Source organism: Haliotis cracherodii, unplaced genomic scaffold (assembly GCF_022045235.1).
Source record: "Haliotis cracherodii isolate W230 unplaced genomic scaffold, xgHalCrac1.p SCAF_16, whole genome shotgun sequence".
In the NCBI taxonomy this organism is placed as follows: Eukaryota; Metazoa; Mollusca; class Gastropoda; order Lepetellida; family Haliotidae; genus Haliotis; species Haliotis cracherodii.
The window spans coordinates 28,793,467-28,813,319 of record NW_027266271.1 but is presented as its reverse complement, the minus strand read 5'-3'; the positions used below and the strand labels follow the sequence as shown (position 1 = coordinate 28,813,319).

General features: G+C 39.9%; 1 pseudogene; it reads right to left on the bottom strand.

Annotated features, from left to right (window-relative positions):
* Positions 1-55: 55 nt before the first annotated feature.
* On the bottom strand, positions 56-15,556 carry LOC139463665 (uncharacterized; annotated as a pseudogene).
* Between the last annotated feature and the right edge of the window lie 4,297 nt (positions 15,557-19,853).

Below are 19,853 nucleotides of genomic sequence, written 5' to 3'. Positions count from 1 at the left end.
AGCTTTGCTGAAATGTTTATCACAATTAGGGTGTCATCGAATGCTTCATTCCTGATTATTCATTCAGCACATCATAATAATCAAACGTATTGTCCAACTGTTCAGATTTCTGAAACAACATTTGTGGACGATCGTCATAATCAAATAACAAAAAAGTCTTTATGGTATTTTTTTCTTATTTCTTCCAAATCGTCTTTCGAAATCTTACTACATGCCTGAAGAAAGGCCTCCTTCTTGTTTGATGCGGACACACCACTTCTCAAGCTTGCTTCAAGGGCAAAATTGATGACTTCAATTTCCTTGGATGTTTCACTTTGCTCCGGGTTAAGGGGAACCTCTCCCTGCTTTGATATCAGTCCCAGGATCTGCATCTGTCTCCAGAGACGACGCAGGGCTGACTGGAAAGACATACATGGACGAATTCGCTCGCGTTGGAAAAGTGTGACAGTTGGCCCGTGTGACGTAATCGACGACTGAATCAACCATATGCTCCAGTTTGAGATCTTTAAAATTTATTCTGTTGTCGACATTGATATGCCTAAAAATGTATGACACGTCCTCTTTAAACGTTTCCATTTTCGCAACACCGTCATACTGAAGGTTGCATACATCGTACACACTAGACACGGGAATAAAGTGATCGTCAAGGCGACGCCTAGGGGTGTCTATGATGTACTTCACAAACTCACGAAATGTTACATCATGCCCACATCGAAGACTCTTATCGGAAGCCAAATCTCTGGATTGGGCAATTTTCTTTCCGATTTGTTTCCATAAATAATTATTGGGAGCTACAAATGTATCAACATACGCCGAAAAAATACGTGCGTATGGATCTCTTGCAAATACATATTTGAAAGATGTGTCAAGCAGTTTTAGCAAGGAAAAACCCATCTCTCCTGACTTAGTAGCTTTGGTAATGTCCAGCCTAAGATATTGGGATTTGAACGCTGAATGAGCAAATTTGTAGGGTGATGTTTCATGACCATCATACACACGGAACGCTTCCCATGTGCGTCTCTAGAAACTCGAACCAGATTTGGCAACAGAACAGTACACCATCTTAGAAGTGTCCATGTACCACAAGGTGTGCAGTGATCTTAGAGTCGTCTGTCTTCCTGGTATGGAATCACACGCACGTGTCAGGTGATCCCGTCTTTCTGGGTATCGATTTCGATTTGGGAGCTGTAAATAGGAGACATTCCAGTTCATCTTCGGGTATTGGTGCATGTTACAAACGAATAACCGGAAAAGAGGGGCTGCTATTAATCTGTGATAACATAAAAGATGTTCAATGAAGATATGTTTAAATATTTGCTTTTTATCCTCCATTGCAATGCGACAATTCTGTGAAACCATCATCGTTTGAAAAAGATGACGGTTTTGTTTTCTTTGCAAAACACATAATAAAAATGTACACATTTCGGGTAAATGAAGTATTTGTTCGAAAAGAAATCTTCAACTTAGCAGTTGTACATATTGGCATATTTGTGTAGGATTCACATTATTACACATACACATTACTAGACATACAAATTATTACACATACATATTACTAGACATACATATTATTACACATACACATTACTAGACATACAAATTATTACACATACACATTACTAGACATACATATTATTACACATACACATTACTAGACATACATATTATTACACATACACATTACTAGACATACATATTATTACACATACACATTACTAGACATACATATTATTACACATACACATTACTAGACATACATATTATTACACATACACATTACTAGACATACATATTATTACACATACACATTACTTGACATACATATTATTACACATACACATTACTTGACATACAAATTATTACACATACACATTACTAGACATACATATTATTACACATACACATTACTAGACATACATATTATTACACATACACATTACTAGACATACATATTATTACACATACACATTACTAGACATACATATTATTACACATACACATTACTAGACATACATATTATTACACATACACATTACTAGACATACATATTATTACACATACACATTACTAGACATACATATTATTACACATACACATTACTAGACATACATATTATTACACATACACATTACTAGACATACATATTATCACACATACACATTACTAGACATACATATTATTACACATACACATTACTAGACATACAAATTATTACACATACACATTACTCGACATACATATTATTACACATACACATTACTAGACATACATATTATTACACATACACATTACTAGACATACATATTATTACACATACACATTACTAGACATACATATTATTACACATACACATTACTAGACATACATATTATTACACATACACATTACTAGACATACAAATTATTACACATACACATTACTAGACATACAAATTATTACACATACACATTACTAGACATACATATTATTACACATACACATTACTAGACATACATATTATTACACATACACATTACTAGACATACAAATTATTACACATACACATTACTAGACATACATATTATTACACATACACATTACTAGACATACATATTATTACACATACACATTACTAGACATACAAATTATTACACATACACATTACTAGACATACAAATTATTACACATACACATTACTAGACATACATATTATTACACATACACATTACTAGACATACAAATTATTACACATACACATTACTAGACATACATATTATTACACATACACATTACTAGACATACATATTATTACACATACACATTACTAGACATACATATTATTACACATACACATTACTAGACATACATATTATTACACATACACATTACTAGACATACAAATTATTACACATACACTCTTTGCCTTGTTAAGAGTGTTTCCATCAGTGTCTTCGTTCAGTTCTAGAAGTGACTTAAGTCAAGAGACTGTAAAACAATACAGTCTTGACGACATCAATGCATGCAATGTTTAACGTTTAACCTGGTCATCAGACATAAGAAATGTGTAGGCCGGAAAAAGAGTAAAAGAAACCGTTATAGATAATGCACACCATGGTTTATAACCACTGCGCAGGACTCGTTATTTCACATTAATATACAGACAGACAGACAGACAGACAGACAGACAAATGTATTCGGTACTTAAGGCCACCGACCCATAATACAATGGAAATAGACTGTATATATATTTGCATGCTGAGTAGATTTAATAATGATTCACCGTTCAACACTGTGTTGCCGTTCGATGTTAATGACTTGGGAGAGAAATTTACCTACGCTTTTTATAATCTGTTCGTTTTCAGCTGACATAAGTCTTATAAAATTCTCAATAGAGGGAGGGGTAAGGAGACGCCTGGGAAAAGAGTTTCTTCTTGCTCTAGAATACTGGTCACAAATCATAAGAACATGGAATTCATCTTCTACATGGTTATGTCCCTTCGAAAAACTGAAAGTGCAGACACGTTCATTACATGGGATGTTGTTGTGACGCCCCAATTCAACAGCAAGTCTGTAATTATTACACCGGAACATGGCTATAAGTCTACGTTGGTAAGAAGACATATTTCCAGTAATATATGATTCCACATTTAGTAATGACTAGAACTGTGATTAGTAATTGCATTGCGTTGATGATGTCAGGGAAAAGTGCCAATATTGAGTGAGGTAGTCGTAAAATCTTCGTTTAAATGTTGAATATTACCAATGTCTTGGCTTAGCCAAACAAAACCAAATCCAAACTGGAATAAAATCGTTCTAATATGTGATGCCCATGTAATTTTACCATTATCATCAAGAGATTTTAGTATATAATAAGCTTGGATGGGTAGCCTGTGTTGTTCCATCTGAATTAGTCTGCACCAGTACTTGACTGCCCTTGACATGTAGTTATAGAACTCTAGAACTCTCCTAGAACCATGTTGTTTTTGGTGTACTTATTTACTTTCAAAAAGAATTTGCAGAATCTGTTATGGACACTCTCAATAATGTTACAGTAGCTTGCTCCCCAGATCTCTGATCCATAACATAGGATTGGTGAAATCATAGCATCAAACATATTAAAGAGATCATGGTGATTAATGTATCCAAATTGTTTTTGATAATTATATATTGATAGAAGTGCTTTCCTTGCCTGGGCTGCTAGACATGCTTGGGTCTTGGTCCAAGATAACTTTGGTGAGAAAATAATTCCTAAATATCTGTACATTACCAATATGACTATGATCAAAAACATTGGGGTTGCTGTTGGATTCCTCAGAGTAATAAAGTGGAAAGTCAATAGTACAGTAAAGAGGGAAGTGATTAGATTCATCTCTCTCATGAACACCAAAGGAGCTAAAATATGGAAATAAATCTGTACTTGCCAGAAAATAGTCCACCACACTGGCACCATTGTGAGTGATACAAGTAAAGTTCCCATCCATATCATCAAATAGCCGCCCGTTTAGTACATGAACGTCATGTGTGCAACGTAATTCTGATAGTTGGACACCATAACTGTTGTATCGAGTGTTATCCTTTGTTTTACGGGGAATATCAATCCCATCAGTTGGAGAGTCATCACTGTTCTCATGGATGAAGTTGATCATGTGATCATCAGCTGGGATATAATCCAGGAATGTACGCATCCTTGCATTGAAATCTCCAGCAAGTAGTAGGTAATGATTGTTATAACTATTTATGATTGTCTCAATATATCTCTCAAGGCGACTTATGGGATCAATGTTAGCCTCATTATAAACAGGGGAGTGAGTGAGTTGGGTTTAACGGCGCTTTTAACAGTATTCCAGTTATATCACGGCGTGTCAGCTTAATGTGGGAGGAAAGCCCGAAGTGATGCAGGTCTCAGACGTTTATCGCTTCGGTGAAACCCACGAGCACGGGTATGGTGCTGACGAACCTAGAAACATAATCGGGGCGAACCTGGATTCGAACCCACAATCATAGTTTTCTGGCGTGTCCAAGGTACGCAACTCTGCACAGCGAATCGCGGCGCTTTAGACGACTGGGGCACCAGTGCCCCCTATAAACACCTGAGTTTTCAGGCGAGATATAAACAAATATTAAAACTGAATCTTTTTGTAATCCAAAATAACTTGTTTGAAAGTGCAGCACAACACAACCGATAAATGGATGACATATTCGACGAATAAGATTGTTCTTGATGAAATTATCTTTCCCCAATACGGTTAAACCACCACTGTAAGCAACGTTGTTTATGTTTAGGTCGACAAAGGTTAAATGATTGAAAATCGGACAATAGATCATCTTCCTGCTTAACAAAGGACTCACAGAAACTAATAATGTCGTATCTACTGCAGAACTGTTTAAAATCACTATATGAAGAACTCACGTATTTGTACAATCCATTAATATTCCAACTGAGAATACTACAACTTGTGCCTTGGCCTTCTCCTCATCTCCACGTTGTCGATCGCGGACCTCTGTCCGGAGTGCTCTCCATTCCATTTCCGGATCCAGATTCCGACGTAAACAAAGGGGCGTGTATGTGCTGTTGGTTAGACTGTGTGCCTATGATGTTTGTTGATATCTTGTTTCCATTGGTCGTGCATACATTCATGTTCTTCACACTGTCTTATACAAACACTTTTCCATCAAACATGAGTTTGTCGTGTCTAATTTTCGGTTTTAATCCGGCTTTTAGAGCTTCAGAATATAATGGAGCTAAGGAGCGTCGGGCCTCGCGTACACGCTGTGTCAGGTCCTCTGTGACTCTGTACTGTGGGTTTTGTTGACCTTTGAATTTCCTTTAGCCGAATATAGAATGTTGTTCCTCGTATTTGTAATGACGAAATTTGCAATAATAGGTGGGTTTTGCTTCCCATTGCGTAATCGATGAGCTCTTGTATTAAGTATATCGTCTGCTTCAGTGATATCCAATTTTTCCTTCATGAATTCTCGAACTTTACGCTCCGAAGTTTCCCAAGTTTCGTTCTTATCTTCCAAGTCCATGGAACAGAAGGTTATTCCTCCTTGATCGGGATTCGAAGTCATCAAGCCTGTCTCTCATTGCACTGGTCTGTTGTTGGAGTACTTTATTATCATCACGAAGCTGAGCGATTTCGTCTCTCGTTGTTCGCATACCTCAGCCGCCATTTTGTCGACTTTCATGTCCATTGTTGTTACACGCTCGTTCACTGTTTTAATCAGTTTTTAAGTCTAACAGAGCTTGCATGATATCATCGTTTGTATATTTTGTCTTTGAAATGCCGACAGCACCTATATCTTTCCGTGAGAGCGTTGATTGTCGAATGTCCGGACCGGGATTAGCTTCCACGTCACCACATACAGTCAGTAGTGTAAACAACATCAAAACAAGCCTCAGAGTCATCGATACAGACTTTCATCTGAGCGAAATGCAATGCACAGGGCGTATGGACTTATTTGGTTGCGAAAAGGTGCCTATTTTCGCACGATATTGCTCTAGACATATACCCATCTCGGGATCTCAGTAAACACGGCCGCTCGCCTACATTACCCAGCATGCCATATTAATATCTCTATCTTATTGTTTTCATTTCCATCACTTTTGTGATCAGGTTGGGGGGTTGCCAGCTGGTCGGAAGAAATCAAGAAACTGTGCGAAATACGGTCGGTTTGAGGAAAGCAAATATGTACACTGATGCCCTTACACAGTTGAATAACACACGAACAGCGGGTCACGTATCAGCCTGGACGTTAGCGGGGGATAGGTAGCACAAGTGGAAACTGAAGCATGCAAGATACATTTGCTTCTCATCTTGGTCTCCTCGCTTCTGTTTCCCAGTGCAGTCATCAGGCTGTCATGGTAGCGCTTCAGTAACACTTTTTCATCGGACGTATGGATGCCCTCTATTGCCAATTTCAGATAATTCTTTTTCCTCATCTGATATATACCTTGTAGTTAAATTTGTTTGTAAGTGGTAGAACTTTTACTTTCATTAAAATGTAGACTTTCTCCTATTTATGTATTACTAATGGGGCTATAAAACATGGATGACCCAGATTACTATTATTATCCGGAATCGGTACAATTCGGCTCTGCTCCTTTACCGAGTGATTGGGAATACATTTAGGAGCACCGGAGATTTATCACGTTTTATTGGGCAATATAGATTAATTAATCGATAGTAAAAAGTACGTGTGGTGTCAGTTGACACAAACAAAGACTGAGTACAACCAGGAATTGACCTGCGGTTGATGTCACACATTCAGCTACCTCCCATCCCATGTCGTCACTGTGGCCATCAGGTTTATATTTATAGTCAAATATTTTTGGGATATCACTTTTTCGGAGTAGAAGCAGCTACGAAGTGGAATTATTTTCCTTTTCGGGGATTTGCTGAATCTTTGGCACAATTCAAAGCACAGTAAAAGACCCATCTTTCAAAACTCTACTTCAACATCCCATTATTTCTTTTTCGTTTTGTGAAGACGCCATGAGTACGCTGTGGAGTTTGAGCGCGTTGTTGTTGTTGTTGTTGTTGTTGTTATTATTATTATTATGATTATCATCATCATCATCATATCATCGTCGTCGTTGTTGTTGTTTTTGTTGTTGTCGCTGATTAGTTTAGTTTTTTGTGGCGCTAACAAATATCTCAGTATTATGTGGCATGTCCCTTACGACATGCATTGTGTACTAGGGCACCTTTGTCTGCTCCGGAAACACACTAGTTAAACTAAATGAACAAAGGAATGAACAAAGTTGTTCACACAGTTCAGTTGGTACGGAATGAAACACCGTCATGTACCTCATTAACGTGAAGATGTCGCCTCTTCATGGATGTGTCTGCTGACGATTCTGGTCCATCTGTTGACATAATTCATCCTACAGATCATCTCCATTGTAACAAACACAACCGTACATCATCCTTATTCGTTATGGTATATGCTCACCCTACTCAATTACAGCTGATGATCTGCCTCAACGTATTGTATTAGGAACATAGTCTAACAGATATTTGAAATTATGAACGGAATTTTCAGTTTCAGAATACGAACCCATACATGGTCTGATTTTGTACGGATTTCTCACCGTAATACACTCGCGATATGTCATTCAACACATTGTATATAACCCTTTCTCGAAATTCTAGTTTTCACCCGAAGACAAGACCCAAAAAGGCAAAGTAAATAATTGACTCACTCACTCCTCATTCCCTTCGCAAAAAGTCACAGTCAAAGAGTGTCAAAGTGTCATCATAATATATTTCATCTGACACCTCATCATATTTCAATCATGATTTGACAGCTCATCACAATGCACTCATCATCAGACAACTCAACATAATTCAATCATGATTTGACAGATCATCATAATACGCTCATCATCCAACACCTCATCATAATTCGATCATGATTTGACAGCTCATCATAATACACTCATCATCAGACAACTCAACATAATTCAATCATGATTTGACAGCTCATCACAATACACTCACCATCAGACAACTCAACATAATTCAATCATGATTTGAGTGAGTGAGTGATTGAGTATGGTTTTACGCCGCTTTTAGCAATATTCCTGCAATATCACGGCGGGGGACACCACAAATGGGCTTCACACATTGTACCCATGTCTGGAATCGAACCCGGGTCTTCGGCGTGACGAGCGAACGCTTTAACCACCAGGCTACCCGACCGCCCCCATGATTTGACAGCTCATCACAATGCACTCATCATCAGACAACTCAACATAATTCGATCATGATTTGACAGGTCATCATAACACACTCATCATCAGACAACTCAACATAAAAGGAACATGCTCTTACAGCTCATCATACTACGAACCAACATCAATTATATACAGGCAGAGACGATGACGTGCCTCTTCCGAAATCGCCGACGTGGCTGAAACAATGGGAGAATAATCTCTGTCAACAAGGCACTGTTAAACATGTAAAGACAAGAACATTAAACGGGTCAAATATGATATATTGTTTTAGTCTTTTGGTCTGATAAACATTTTTTTCATGGCAAGATATTTGGATGCACACTCAGTCATCTCTTCACACGTCTATTTTACGCTAAAAATTGTTCTATCATGATGTCATTTCTGGAGATTCGAACATGCGCTCGCAACTTGAACGATGTAAATTGGACGACCTTATTTTGTTGTACCCCATAGATGGAGCCGGGCAATGGAAAAGAACGCAGTGGCCGAACGATCGCATTCATATATTTGGGGAAAAGGTACAGATAATCGACATGACAATTGCGAGAATATGGGGGAAATACCAAACGAAAACCCTTGTTCACAAAATGGACTTGTCCGACATTGCCGAGGTCGGATTATATTCAATGAGTCATCATTATTTATATACGGGTAAATATGTTTAAAGTTTAAACATTTTATTAACATCCACAACATGCTGTACAATATGTATGTAAATTCATGGTTTATTCCCCTGCAGTGTTTTATTGTACGATAAACAACGACCGTGAGTCTATTTCTTACTTATTCAACACTGTTATCACAAGTCATGCAGCTTGTTTGAGGATATCTATGCTTCCAGATAGTGAAATGACAAATATCAACCGTCATACGTATCGTTGAAACGTACACTGCTGCCACCTTTTCCCGTTTTACAGTTACTTGGAAGCACGATTGCCTTCATTCCAAACTTATGGGTATGATAAAGTGAATATTTAATTGTTAACTATATTCAGACGAGTCAAAATGTATATACATCCATAAAGTATATTAAACAACACATCTATAAATACCCATGGATGATCGATCTTTGCTACCTATTAGATTATGTAAATTTTTTATACAATCAAACTTTATATTTCGACACGCATGACCCGCTGTGACAGCTGTACAGAGCTAAGGTGATATTTCAAGTATACTCAAGCAATCAGTAAACAACTATGTCGATAGAGCCATCTGTTGTCACCTGCTGTACGCTATCATTGATCAACCTCTGCTTTACACGTCTGCACATCATGTGTAGGAGATACTGGGGGAACATACAGAAAGTCGTTCTGAGTTATTTTTCACAAGTGAGATATATTTTATATTAGCAGATATATTTAGTAAACCATTGCTAATATGCTGATGGAGAGTAATGAGGGAGCAATTAGTTCTAGACACAGTAAAATGGTATGCTGTCATGTGTTCCCAGCCTTGTCTTACAAATACAGGTTGGAAACAATGCACACAAACACATCTCAGCATTTGATTCTGACATATGTTTAATTTCTATGGACGCTATTACAATTGTACTGACAGTACTAGTAAAGCTTATTTCCCTATATTTGTCATTGTTCCCTTATTTGTTTCCGTCAGTATCTATAATAAATAATGTATATCTGCTGAATACTTATCTTGGTGTATCATTCCTATAGTCTTTCAGCGCCTATACAAGCGACAGTATTCTTTTCTGAGAAATGTAACTGGCCAATATTTCAGTTCAAAACTTTATTAAATTTGTATTGCATGTCGGTCATAAGCTGGTCTGACCAATGCCACGTGATACAACATACACACCCGTTGCGTGAACCATCGAGTGACTGACGAGTTGGGGCCATGTCGTCACATAACGCGTACGTTAACGTCCTGGAGATTTCAAGAGATTCATGAAATTGTCTTATTGATCATGGAGAACAGTTCTTAACACAAAACATGAACATAAGTGTATCGTGTTGTTTTATAATCTTTAGTATAACTCCAACATATAAACATGTCTCATGACAGGTATAAATTGCATCTCCTCGGTGAAATCGTAGAGATAGTTCTGTATCCAGTTCGTGGATTCTTGGAATGTCAGAGAATGTTAGTCAATATTCGTCTTGACCAGAATCCCTTTGTGATCTGGAAAAGACGTTTGCAGAACGTGACCTCAGTATAGTCCAGACACGATGCCATGACATTTCAGGGATAACATAAAGCACAAATAGTACGGACATTGGTCAACAAGCGTGACCTGTCCTGTATTTATGTTCCTTCGTATCCCAGTTGCATGTACTTACAATATTGTCACGAATACACTTAGCGATGCTCTGAACCTCCCGCAGGAAGTCTCGTCAAAACACACAACACTCTGCTTCAGCAGTCGTCGTAAAGACTGACATGACCTGATTGATCCTTATAATGTGTGCAACATTATACTCGGATTTTGTCGGTGGTAAGATTATTCAGGAAGGTGCAAGTGCATGTTAGAATATATTTGCCACACTTGTAAACCGTCATCCGCATCGTGCGTCCCCTGGGGTGTAAACCATTCAATGTCAATTGTAGTAGTGTTCGTGAAATTGATCGCTTTCTGTGTGCCCTTTACGAACAATATGTCACGAAGATGATGCACTGTCATCAATACACATGGCTGAATAATTGTAAACTCTGGTTATTTAATCTGGTGATAAATCAACCTTAATCTATAGATTAATGGAAAGATGTCTGTATGCAATGTTTGTCGGCAATGTAACACTGTAAGATAATACATATAATAGATTGCAGCACGAGTTGGCAGATTACACAGTTGATAAGCCTATGTTCATATGTGCACCTCAGCAACACACTTGGAATAACAGAGCAGTTATAGACTGCATAGCTTTGAAAATAAGTCAACAAAAGATATTTGAATGTGTGTTAATATATTTACTGTTTAACGTATTACAACAATCTAGTGGGTATTCGGGTACTTCTCAGACCCGGAACTCCTAAAGAGGTTATTTGGAGAGGAATAGTTTGATCCGATCATACCGTAATAAACATAAGTTCTGCCAGTTAAACGATCAGGTTAATATGCTTCATGTAATGTTTCATTAGCTTTATCGACTAAACAGTTTTAATATTTCCCTGATAACATAATATATTGCTGTATACAGGTAATGCATATACAGGGAACACCAGGAGCGTCACATTTCGACAAGGAGATTCTCATGGCACGCCGCTTAGTTAACGATTGAACACCTGAAGAAAATCTTCTCATGTCATCAAGTTGTATCAATAAGAACACTTGACAATCAAGCAATTAGTGAGTCAACAACAATCAATCTGCATTTCAAGAGGTCTGAGCTACAACAACTCTTATCTATATAGTCAGATAACACGTGTTCTCAGCATGTCGGAATCAGCCTGGTACCGTGTTGGTTTTCATAAATATAGAAATGTTTGAAACAAATACAGAACATTAACAATCATCAAAAAAGCTAATACATAATTTCACTTTTCGAAACAAGAGCATTGTCATAATAGGAGATATTTCTGAAATTAAATGACAAATACATGATTTAAATATGAAATGACAATAAAGTATGTAACCTTAGAAAATAATGGCTATACAACTGTACAACAGTGCACCACCCAGGCCATGTCATGTTGGCTCCAGTCACGTAGGCTCCAGTCAGGTAGGCTCCAGTCAGGTAGGCTCCAGTCACGTAGGCTAGAGTCACGTAGGCTCCAGTGAGGTAGGCTCCAGACATGTAAGCTCCAGTCACGTAGGCTCTATTCACGTAGGCTCCAGTCAGGTAGGCCCCAGTCACGTAGGCTCCGGTGAGGTAGGCTCCAGTCAGGTAGGCTCCAGTCATGTAGGCTCCAGTCAGGTAGGCTCCAGTCAGGTAGGCTCTAGGTTCCTGTATCCGACATCGATGGTGCTCCTGTCTTCATCTGCCCGTGGTACTAAACCATCTCTCTCAGACGCTCATATACCTCGAATTGGTATCTGACACCATTATCTTCCCTCGGCTCACCATCCATATTCAGATCACTGGAACAATTGATACCAAAGACAATAAGGATGTCGTTTTATCTGAATTGTGAGTACGTATCGAGTTATATAACCTTAAACGTTTTTCCTTTGAAACCCATTTACCTTATTTTCTTGAACTTTTCCTCAAACTTTGGAAAAAAGACATCTGCATCAAAGGTTCCGAAGACTCTTGTCAAATATAGCCTTTGACACATCGGGTGATTGATGGCATTCTGTTAAAGAACGGTTGAGATAAGCACACCATGCAGTCTGAACCTAATGTCGCTGCATTAACCAAACTCTATATATATGCAGACTTCATTATAAACGGTAAAGAAAAAAACAGACATTATTGTTGTTGCTTCTTTTGGTCAGGAATATGTCAACTATATATGAGTGGCCTATAATCAGCAATGTTTCAACTAGATGACAGCGACGTGTAGTCAGCAATATGTCAACTAGATGACAGCGGCCAGTAGTCAGCAATATGTCAGCTAGATGACAGCGGCCTGTAGTCAGCAATATGTCAACTAGATGGCAGCGGCCTGTAGTCACCAATATGTCAACTAGATGACAGCGGCCTGTAGTCAGCAATATGTCAACTAGATGACAGTGGCCAGTAGTCAGCAATATGTCATCTAGATGACAGCGGCCTGTAGTCAGCAATATGTCAACTAGATGACAGCAGCCTGTAGTCAGCAATATGTCAACTAGATGACAGCGGCCTGTAGTCAGCAATATGTCAACTAGATGACAGCGGCCTGTAGTCAGCAATATGTCAGCTAGATGACAGTGGCCAGTAGTCAGCAATATGTGAACAAAATGACAGTGGCCAGTAGTCAGCAATATGTCAACTAGATGACAGCGGCCTGTAGTCAGCAATATGTCAGCTAGATGACAGTGGCCAGTAGTCGGCAATATGTCAACTAGATGTCAGCGGCCTGTAGTCAGCAATATGTCAACTAAATTACAGCGGCCAGTACTCAGCAATATGTCAACTAGATGACAGCAGCCTGTAGTCAGCGATATGTCAACTAGATGACAGCGGCCTGTAGTCAGCAATATGTCAGATAGATGACAGTGGCCAGTAGTCAGCAATATGTCAACTAGATGACAGCGGCCTGTAGTCAGCGATATGTCAACTAGATGACAGCGGCCTGTAGTCAGCAATATGTCAGATAGATGACAGTGGCCAGTAGTCAGCAATATGTCACCTAGATGACAGCGGCCTGTAGTCAGCAATATGTCAACTAGATGACAGCGGCCTGTAGTCAGCAATATGTCAGCTAGATGACAGCGGCCTGTAGTCAGCAATATGTCAACTAGATGACAGCGGCCTGTAGTCAGCAATATGTCAGCTAGATGACAGCGGCCTGTAGTCAGCAATATGTCAACTAGATGACAGCAGCCTGTAGTCAGCAATATGTCAACTAGATGACAGCGGCCTGTAGTCAGCAATATGTGAACAAAATGACAGTGGCCAGTAGTCAGCAATATGTCAACTAGATGACAGCGGCCTGTAGTCAGCAATATGTCAGCTAGATGACAGTGGCCAGTAGTCGGCAATATGTCAACTAGATGTCAGCGGCCTGTAGTCAGCAATATGTCAGCTAGATGACAGTGGCCAGTAGTCAGCAATATGTCACCTAGATGACAGCGGCCTGTAGTCAGCAATATGTCAACTAGATTACAGCGGCCTGTAGTCAGCAATATGTCAGCTAGATGACAGCGGCCTGTAGTCAGCAATATGTCAACTAGATGACAGCGGCCTGTAGTCAGCAATATGTCAGCTAGATGACAGCGGCCAGTAGTCAGCAATATGTCAACTAGATGACAGCGGCCTGTAGTCAGCAGCATGGCAACTAGATGACAGCGGCCTGTAGTCAGCAATATGTCAACTAGATGACAGCGGCCTGTAGTCAGCAATATGTCAACTAGATGACAGCAGCCAGTTGTCAGCAATATGTCAACTAGATGACAGCGGCCTGTGGTCAGCAATATGTCAACTAGATGACAGCGGCCTTTAGTCAGCAATATGTCAACTAGATGACAGCAGCCTGTAGTCAGCAATATGTCAACTAGATGACAGCGGCCAGTAGTCAGCAATATGTCAACTAGATGACAGCGGCCAGTAGTCAGCAATATGTCAACTAGATGACAGCGGCCTGTAGTCAGCAATATGTCAGCTGTATTGGCGCAGCCTGTAGTCAGCAATATGTCAACTAGATGCCAACTGTCTGCAGTCAGCGATATTTCAGCTATATTGGCGCAGCCTGTAGTCAGCAATATGTCAGCTATATTTGCGCAGCCTGTAGTCAGCAATATGTCAGCTATATTGGCGCAGCCTGTAGTCAGCAATATGTCTGCTATATTGGCGCAGCCTGTAGTCAGCAATATTTCAGCTATATTGGCGCAGCCTGTAGTCAGCAATATGTCAGCTATATTGGCACAGCCTGTAGTCAGCAATATATCAGCTATATTGGCGCAGCCTGAAGTCAGCAATATAAAACAATATGTGGCTCATGACATGAGCACAGCACAGCACACATGTCCCAGAATCCTAACATTTAGAAATGCTTATATCGAAATAATCTGCGGATACAGCTGTAGCTCAGCGTACCTACCTCATACACGTTGGTGTCTTCCATCACCCAGATTGCCTCGATCTCACCTCGGCGGGGTCCAGAAACGGCATAATCTACAGCTTCATCAAATGACGTCACAACTTTGTGAAGACTCCTATGCGAACCCTCCGTATCGAAAGAAAGTACAGCACATGTACGTCGGTTCATCTGACTATGGTACGTGTCAAACATGACAAGGACACCCTGTCAGTGTCGGTGTGCACACAGTTTACCCTAGCGTACATACAACAGACAGCTATATGATGTAATACATATTTCCCAGTGTGAGAACACCCATGCAAAACCCACAGTTGTCATGACATGAGACAGAGTCACATCGCGACACAAACACTCTCACTTTCATAGTCGCTGGACAAACGTGTCCTGCCGATGTATGCACAGAAAGGGGTTTGCACTGAGGCTGCTCTGGTAGTTATGGACACATGCCTCAATGCCCAGTAGTGCTACAGAAAGGGGTTTGCACTGAGACTGCTCTGGTAATTGTGGACACATGCCTCAATGTCCAGTTGTGCTACAGAAAGGGGTTTACACTGAGGCTGCTCTGGTAGTTATGGACACATGCCTCAATGCCCAGTAGTGTTACAGAAAGGGGTTTGCACTGCTCTGATGTACTTAAAGTGTACTTGAAATAAATGTATTTCGACACATAGTCACTGTGCTTGATATACTGAGAATGTTCTTAACAGGCATTGCTCACCTTGTGATGATATTATTCAAATTTATTTGTTGTAACCAGGCATTACATTATAAGTTTTAGCAGCATCACAAGGGGCATATGGGGTTTTATGTGTCCCGCGTTAGGTTTTATGCCACCAGCCGGAAAAAATCATAAAACCCCATGTTCCCGGAGTGATCCTGCTACGACGTATTTATCTTATCTACATGTTTTAATATGCCATCGTAAAATAATTCAAATAAATTCCAATTTGATAGAAAACAGCTGCTCAAATGAGGTGAGGTTAGCTTGCGATCTGTCACGTGACATCCATTGGCTCGGAAAAAGCGTGCGGGGTTTTGAGGATTTATTCTGTCTCTCTGAAATGCACGTGCAGCCTGTAGTGCTCCGTGCGGGGTATAAGAAATTTATTCCCCCGCTAAGTGAGGGAGCTGATGCAGGTCTCAGACGTTTACCACTTCGGTGAAACCAACGAGCTTTGGTGTGGTGCTGACAAACCTAGAAACATAATCGGGGCGAACCGGTATTCGAACCCACAATCATAGGTTTCTGGCGTACCCAAGGGACACAACTCTACACAACGAATCGCGGCGCTTTAGACGACTGGGCCGCCCGTGCCCCCTCCCCAGCTGAGAAATTTATTACCCTGCAAGGCAGGTTACACCGTATTTTATCAAGATCACGTGGACCAATCAGATCTTATCATTCTGAATGATATGATAAACGCTCATATTATCTCTTGTTTTGGGGAACACATTGTTATCTAGCAGTAGAGGCTGTTTCAAATATATTTGTACCAATTAACGGTGGCAGCAATTTAAAAGATTGAAGTGCTAGTAAAAGGTCGTGCCCTTGTGGGAAGGGAGACTACTCCAGTAAGGAAACTCAGGGGAATACGCATCTCCATTGCAAAAGAGTTTGACCCTAGCTAGTGCAAAGGGCGGTCGTAGAAAATCTTTTCCTTGTGATGGCACTGAGGGTGCTTTATGAAAACAGTGTAATTTTTTTAAGGGCGTGTTTTAAAAACATCCTACGCTGCAAATAGTGTCCTCGGAAAATGGGGCTTTGTGCAAGCGTGCCCTAACGTGTCTTATTTGCCAAGTTCGGTTTGGAAACACCGAATTCTTGTCTGTTTCAAGACACTCAGCAAAGACAGAATTCTGGACTTTTGTGAGTGCACTAATATCGATTCTTGGGCTTGTAACGTATTGCTGCCGTCACTTACTTCAGCCATTGTATTGCCGTTGTTATTGTAAATCTAAAGCTGTGTTGGAATATAATTTGTTGATTATTGAATGATCTTGAGTGGTCGTTTACTGATTTCACACTTTAGTTTACCGATTTCCGAAACCACTGCGTGTCAAGCTGGGCATCACCTCGTGACAACATGCACCAAATGAATGTGTGTTTGTATATACATTCTTCGAGGTACCAAAAAACAAAAACAAGAAGGAAGACAGACATACAGACAGACAGGTAATTCACGGCGACCACTTTAAAGGGGGATCTGATCTCTGACAATTCTCCAGGACGGGATGCTGCCTTTGTTACTGTTTCTTTCGCGTGGTTACCCGGATCTTATCCCTGAAATCTCGATTAATTCGCGACCTATGTTACGAATCTGTCGCTTTTCATTGAGAGTACAAAAGCGTATCGCCACATTAATGTCTTGGAATTAATACGGAAAGATAGGCATTTGTCAGGTTATCTGCGTTGTACTACCACTAATTATACGTGTAATAAATTCATTAACTTAGTATCATGTGAACGACGACAAATACACAGGTGTAGGGTTATACCAGGAAACATGGGTGACAAAAAGTGAGTTGTAATTGTTGTGTCATATGCAATTTAGTTGCCTGAAAAATAAGGGCCGTTTCTGTTTGGGTGTATGAACTGAACTTAATTTTTGCAAAAATAATACGCACACGTATTTTCTGTATGCTAAAGTACATAAATGTACACACATATTCACTTTAATGTTTTTGACTATTCCCCGATCAAATGAAGTAACGTGGTCCGTCTGTCACGTTTCGTTCAGGAGCATAACTCATAAATCATGCAATATTTCGTCATGCAACTTGGTATACACATCAGGCATACATACACTGCACTCGGGACGTTTTTATTCATTTTTTGCGTTTCCATGACAACAAGTGGGAATTCACGAGGGTAGGGGTCGTTTTAAAAGCATAACTCATAAAATGTTCACCCGAGGGTTTCTGTTTGCGGTTTAGTCATCTGTCTAATGTCAGTTGTACTCACTGACCTGTTTATGTATAATCAGGTACTAGTATACGACATACACACTGTTCGATGTATACACATAGTTGAATGGTGGGGGATATTGAATACTTTATCTTCTTGTTCAGTTTTCATCCAATAGTCGATATTAAGCCTCTGAATTGCAGGGGCGGTCGGGTAGTTTAGAGGTTCAAGCGTTCGCTCGTCACGCCCAAGACCCGGGTTCGATTCCCAACATGGGTTCAATGTGTGAAGCCCATTTCCTGTGTGCCCCGTCGTGATATTGCTGAAATATTGCTAAAAGCGGCGTAAAACCATACTCACTCACTCTGAATTGCATTTAGAAATTATACACATAAGAAAGAGAATTTATGTATTTTAACTTATTTGTTATGAGGAACACGACGTTCAGGGGTATATACTTACTCCTTCATCAGGTCAACAAGTCAACATAAAGGTCAACCTCAACTGACATCACCATACACGTTCTATGGCACTACATTCAGGCCAAGGGCAGCACACAAAGGACACATAATGTTTTCATCTACCAAATACATGCACATTTAATAGAAAAGAGTGACTACTCTGAAAGTTATCAGCCCCTTTTTTGTCTTAACAGCACGTTTTATCGTGATCACAACCACTGTATGCGCCTCTTCCATTGTTCAAATACGAACTCTATATAAGACCTGATCATATACATGGTTGAACTGTCTGCATGTCGGTTGTAGGTGACGTACTTAATATGTGGCCAAGGTAGTTTGTCCTTCAGACCAATACCCTTGTTCACATCGACAAGTGCAACGCATACGCTTAGAGGCATCATCCTATCTGCAGATGGAGGAACTCTCTGTAGATTCAAGTTTTTCGCTGTCATGAATTTATTCCCATGACCGTTGTGAGACTTCGTGTCAGGTGGTGTACATGCAATGGGGCAATGTTCACTGGTTGACAGCATTAGACCGTGACACGACATACATTGCACAAAGATGAGCTTGACGAGAGCGGGTTGTTCGCTGTTTACCATAGACGTCGTCACAAATTATTCTCGATCTGGGATATAAGGCATGGATTTCTGACTATGTGTTTATTCAAAGGTATTGCCGCCTGAACGAAACCACCACCAAAATAAATATCCTGTCTGTTAGTGCAATGTTTTCAACGATTTATTTTGTAGCTAAGATTGGGTAAGCCATCCATGTCTGGTATTAAAATATTCAGAAATGAACCACCCGCGAAGAGCCGGGAGGGAATAGGTCTTAAGCAACCCATGCTTGCCGAAAAAGGCGACTCTGCCTGTCATAAGAGGCCATTAACGGGTGGTCAGGCTCGCTGACCTGGCTGATGCATGTCATCGTATCCCAATTGCGTGGATTGATGCTCATGATGTCAATCACTGGATTGTCTGGTCCAGGCTCGATTATTTACAGATCGCCGTCATAGCGCTGGAATATTGCTGAACGCGGCGTTAAACAGCAAACAAGCAATCAGAAATGAACAACCTAAAAACTTTTTCGCTCTTGACGTCGCGATCACTAATCACATTTT